General features: G+C 43.9%; 1 protein-coding gene across 4 annotated transcripts in view; it reads right to left on the bottom strand.

Moving 5' to 3' along the window:
- Insc (INSC spindle orientation adaptor protein) overlaps window positions 1–6,000 on the bottom strand; it is a 108,525-nt gene that overhangs the window by 78,318 nt on the left and 24,207 nt on the right. The window lies entirely within an intron of this gene.

Below are 6,000 nucleotides of genomic sequence, written 5' to 3'. Positions count from 1 at the left end.
GGAATGCCAGGGCCAAAAGAATGGGAATGGGTGGGTAGGGAAGTGGGGGGCGCTATGGGGGACTTTTGGGATAGCATTGGAAACGTAATTGAGGAAAATATGTAATAAAAATATTAAAAAAATAAATAAAAAAAAAAAACAAACTCATCCTTTCCTTCCAAACAGCATTTTCTCTGAAAGAAGAAAAGAAAGAGAGGAGGAAGGGATGGAAAGAGGGAAGAATATGGGAAGGGAGGGAGCAAATGAGAGAAGAAAGGAAGGAAAGAGGGTAGGAGAAAGGGAGGGAAGGAAAAAAACTAGGATGCTGAAGGCCAAAGAAAAGTCCAAGGGAAAAGAACCAAGTCCCGTTGCTAAGCTATGCATGTTAAATTTCTCTTACATGAAGCTCCCTAGAGAAGGGCTTGTTCATTCATTAAACGTCTCTGGGGATTCGGGATGGGGGACATACACATAAGAGTATGGTTGTGTGTGCCCACATAAATAAGTGCAGATGCTGACCAAGAACTGATGACTTTCTTTATCACTCTTCACCTTATTGACTTGAGACAGGGCAATGACCTAAACTAGAAGGCTGCTGTTTGGATAGGCTGGGCAGCCCAGAATGTGCCTGACTTCACTCCCCACCAACACACACCCCAATGCTGGGCTTACAGGCACTATGTGGCTATACCTGGAATTTTATATGGGTGATGAGGATTCTACCTAAGGTCCTCATGCTTGCAGACCAAGCACTCATACCCACTTAGCCATCTCCTCAGGCCACTAAACAGTTAATAAACACTTATTCATCCAACAACCACTTACAGAGCTTCTATAGTATACACTGTAATCATAAGCAGGAGAACCAATATAAATAAGATACCCATTTAGCCCTGTGTGCTGAAGACACTCATGATTGGATAAGGTGTCATGTCCCCCATCAACTAAACTCTAAATCTCACTTAAGTAAAGGAAGAAAAAGAATGAAATTATTTCTCTATAACAGATCCCTACCATAGACAATTGCTGGAGGTGGGGTGGGGAAATGAGTTTATGAAATATAAGCCAGGGAAGAATTGATTCCTCAAAAGTAGGGGAGGCACCCGGAAATGAACCAGTTCTGAGCCTCAGTTTCCCAGGCTTGTATTGGAAGAATGAGCTTAGAGGGAACATGAAGCAACAGCATTCAATACTTCTGTAGCCCCAGTTCCCAGAAGAGTACAGGAATTCATATTCAACCTCATCTTAAAAATAACTACTGAATCATTCCTGTCTGCCTTTTCAAGGTCACACACCATGTTGTTGTGGATTTCTCATGGGAAACAGGAGAAGGGAGGGAACTTAATGCTAGCTTTGATTGGTCTGCCTTTTGGCTTAAACAACAGGAAAACATACAATTATCCCATTGACAATTACAGTCTTCACTCTTCACCACAGTCACAGAAAATGACCCTCAACAGCAGAACAGCAGCCACAGAGCAGAGTGCACATATGTAAGCCATTACTGACTCAGAGACAGGCTGACCTACAGTGGCCCCCACTGGGTCTCCATAGTAAGCTGGACAGCCAGAGGACCACTCATCACTAGTACAGAACACCCCGAGCCTTGGTCATCTCAAACTTCTGGTTAAACAGAATTCTCAAAACAAAGAGATTCATGCTCAGTGAAAGGTCCCAAGAGCTTCAAATCAAACTCAATCAGATGAAAGGGAAGTCACTGAATAGAGTGTGAGTTTCTTGTTGGCAGGGACCATATCCAACAAGGCCATTACTAGTCCTCAGCTACACTGTATCATACAAGGTCTGTGATTTACATTCAATAGATACGTGTACAATAATTTCACAGGAGGTCAATAAACACAGGACTGCTTACATGGCTGAGTATGTGATGGATTGACCCAAGAAAACTGGAAAAACAGACTGGCTTGAGTCTGACCAGCACTAAAAACATCCTGGTTCTACTACTCAGAGGATGCTCTGGCATCCTCTCAAGCCTCAGTTTCCCCATGGGATAAAGACTTATCTGTGTTTCCAGCCTTTTTCTTTACAGAAAGATTTGTTACTGAGCTGATGGAAACATCACATTCTGGTGTCTTTGGCTGTGAAACCATCTGTGCATGTCCCCAGAGCCCCTCCTATCACTGCCTTTATTCAGAGAGAAGCTGGACAAAATGGATTTCCTAGAATGGGATGGTTACTGCTGCTGGCCAGCTTGTCTGGTTCTCAACCTTCCTCACGCTGTAACATTCAGTTCCTCGTGTTGTAGGGACCACCAACAGCTACATTATTTTATTGCTACTCCATAACTGTAATTTTGCTGCTGTTTTGAATCTGATATGCAGAGTATCTTATAGGCAACCCCAAAATGGACTGCAACCCACAGGTTGAGAACAACTGGTCTAGAGTGTCCTAGGAGACCAACCTCTCCCCATGGCTATGGAAAAATTTCTAGATGGAATTGATTGATCTAGGAAGACACACCAAAAACATAAGCAGTAGCATCCTGTGGGTTTGAAGAAAACAGAGAAAGCAAGCTGAGTATCATTATTTATTTCACTTGTTCTCAACCTGTGGGTCACAGCCCTTCCGGAGCAAAACTACCATTCTACAGGGGTTAAAGACCATTGAAAACACAGATTTACATTACAATTCAGAACAGTAACAAAATTACAGTTACAAAGAAGTAATGGAAATAATATCATGGTTGAGGGGGGTAGCACAACCCAAGGAACTGTATTAAAGGTCTTGGAATTGGAAGGTTGAGGACCACTGCTCTGGTCCTATCTGCTTCCTAACTATGGATACAATATGATCAACTACTTCATGTTCCTGCTAACCTGTCTTCCCCTTCCAAGGTCAGCACCCTCAAACTGTGACCCAAAATAAACCCTTTCTTCTTTAAGCTGGTTTTTATTGTTGTTTGTTTGTTTTTTGTCTCAGTAATGAGGAAGTAACTGATGCAAAGCATGGCTCTCTCACCAGGCAGCACTCTTGAAACAGAAGAGGTCACAGGGCTGTACTGAGGCAGCATGGGCAGTGAGCTCTTACATGCTGAACACACACGGAAGACAGAAGATCTCCCTGGCTGGTCAGAATGGAAAGACTCCAGTCAGAGAGTGACTGGTGGCTTCTGAAAATCCTTGCTTTGAGTTTACTCTTTCCCCTGAACTTCACTTTGCCTGCTGTGAAGTAGCGGATCCGCCCCAGCCTACTGGAGTCTGTATTACTCTCCAGTGACAGAGCAAGGTGGAACCTAAAGTCCTAGTCACCTCGACCTATGAACCCGCTCTGATTCCAAAGCTCCCTGTGAGGTGAGATGAGCTGCCACCACAGAGCCAGCATTGAGATCCTGTTTAAGCACTCTCCCTTGCACCAACACTGACCTCCACGGGGCTTCCCAACATCTATCCTGAACTTTGAATGCCACCTCAAAGGCTGCTTCATGGAGATAATAGTGATTGCATAGCCACGGTGAAAGCTCCAGGAGCAGCAACATCCTGTGTATGTAAGCCAATGAGGTGAGGGGGCATGGATAAGGCCAGCCCTTTATCCTGCTCTGTGTGTGTGTGTGTGTGTGTGTGTTTGTGTGTGTGTAGTATCCAACTGAACAAACTAAACACTTCTAATATTCTGTAAGCATGAAGGGTCTCTAGACCCAGTGTTTTGTTTCATTTTGTTTTGTTATCTCCCAGTATTTTCTTATCTTTCTGTTTTAGTTTTTGTGTTTCTACTTCAAGATAAGAGTTTCTCTTTGTAGTCCTGGCTGTCCTGGAACTCGCTCTGTAGACCAGGCTGGCCGCAAACCTAGAGATCCACATGCCTCTGCCTCCCAAGTGCTGGGATTAAAAGCATGCACCACCACACCCAGTTATCACCCAGTACGTTCAATTAGCTTTGCAATGCTAGGTTAAGAATATGCAAAAGCAAACACGCCTCCCTGTCTCTTGGACTGACTTACTGCCCCATCAAAAATACAACACTCTAACCTCTTGCACAGCCCACAGCTCTTATGCCCAGTCCAAATGCCTGGAGTTCCCAAGGTGCCTGCTGGATAAGACAAGCTAGATTCCTATATCCATGTTCATGCAATCTAACTTCTGCTTCCCCTTAAAACCTCTGAGAGAGCTGGAAGCAGCAGAAAGGAAAAGAAAGGTCAGGGTGTAACCAAAGAGACATAAAGGCTAGCAAGATCTGATCTGACCATACCCTTTATTCTATTCCTCATCTGAAGGAGCTAACCAATTGAAGAGTTCCTGTGTGCCAGCAGGCTTTACCTTGCATCCTCTGTGTGTGTGTGTGTGTGTGTGTGTGTGTGTGTGTGTGTGTGTGTGTGACAGACAGACACACAGAGAAAGAGATACAGAGACACACACAGAAAGAATTTATATTTAAAAAAAAACGCTGATATAAGTATAAATTGTTCACAGTTCACAGATAAAGAAACTGAAGTTCAGTTATGGCCAAGAGCAGAATTAAGCTAGGGCAGTCTGGCCTCCTCTTCACTGTCCCAAACACTTCTCCAGCCCTGGAACAGGCTTTGTCTGAGCAGCTCAGGACCCCATTGCCAGAAGTGCTGGTGTTTCACAACCCAATTTAATGTCACACAGGGCCAGGATGGGCAGCTCAGCAGCAGGTAGACTGTACTCTCCCTATCAGGGCTTTACCAACTGTTTCAGGTTTAAATTCTGTCACCCACTAATGGGGGAGAAGGTCAGAAGAGAGGATCCCAGAAGAATTCTCTAACAATACCTAGACAGAGTAATCCTGGCATTTGCAGACATTTGTTAAATAGCAGTCTCTTACATAGCTCGGATATGTTGCGTGTATTTATTTGGCTAGCCCTATACCAACCCCGCATGATATGTATGGTCATTATATCCATCTTAAACATGAAGGGACTGGAGGACAGATGGGGCTCCAGAATTTTCACCAGCCACATGGTGAATAAGAAGTTAAAGCCAGGTAGCCACATACCATAGATAACCATATTTGATCATCTCAGGAAAGCTCTACCACCAGCTACCTGAAGCCGAAGCAGCCACATCTCTCAGGCAGCCTGACAGCTATATCTTACCAAGTCTGAGTTTCACCATATGGACTACAAAGAAAGATATGACCTTTTATCTTTTGCCTCTGGATGTACAGAAAACTTTAAGTTACACTTCTAATGGTGTTCTGTGTCCTAGGGAACATGCAAGAACTGTGTGTCAACTCTCTACAACTCTTCTAATAATGGCTTTAGGAGAGCCAAGCACACCTTCAGAGAGAAGGATTGACTCCGCCCCACTAGAGAGTTTTAGCAAACAGTTCATTCCTTTTCTTTTCTTTTCTTTTCTTTTCTTTTCTTTTCTTTTCTTTTCTTTTCTTTTCTTTTCTTTTTTGAGACAGGGTTTCCCTGTGTAGCCTTGACTGCCCTAGAACTCACTCTGTAGACCAGGCTGGACTTGCACTCAGAGATCGTCCTGCCTCTGCCTCCCGAGGGATCAAAAGTGTGCACCACCAACACCTAGATCATCCTTTTATTTTAAAGAGTCAAGTTATCTTCTGTGTACCCACATATCAACCATCATCTATTAATACATCTATCTATACAACACACACACACACACACACACACACACACACACACATCTATTCAAAAATCAAATGAGCAGCATGTTTTCTTTAAGCAGTCTATCAAAATGTCTCAAAAATCAGAAGAGAAGCAGTATTTTAATGATGGCTGGCTGATGAAGCTAAAGACAAAGTCCCTATGATGATGTAGTGTATAAAGGATCCAAGGCTAGCCCAGCTATCAGAAGTCTGGAACACCAGGTCACACAGCTGCTCTAGAGGTCAAGCCTACGTATGTCAGAGTCACCAACTGTCCCAGTGCCTGAGCCTAAAGAATGTCTAGACTTTATGTCAATTGGGGCAGTCACAGAAACAGCTTATCAGACACAGATCTGGCATCCTGAACTTCCACCCCTGCTCTGGTTCAGGCCTCTGTGGCCTGCCAAATCAAACACACACTGGCAGCTC

This window comes from Mus caroli, chromosome 7 (genome assembly GCF_900094665.2).
Source record: "Mus caroli chromosome 7, CAROLI_EIJ_v1.1, whole genome shotgun sequence".
Classification (NCBI taxonomy): Eukaryota; Metazoa; Chordata; class Mammalia; order Rodentia; family Muridae; genus Mus; species Mus caroli.
The sequence above is the reverse complement of the archived record's forward strand: the minus strand, read 5'-3'. Positions and strand labels throughout refer to the sequence as shown.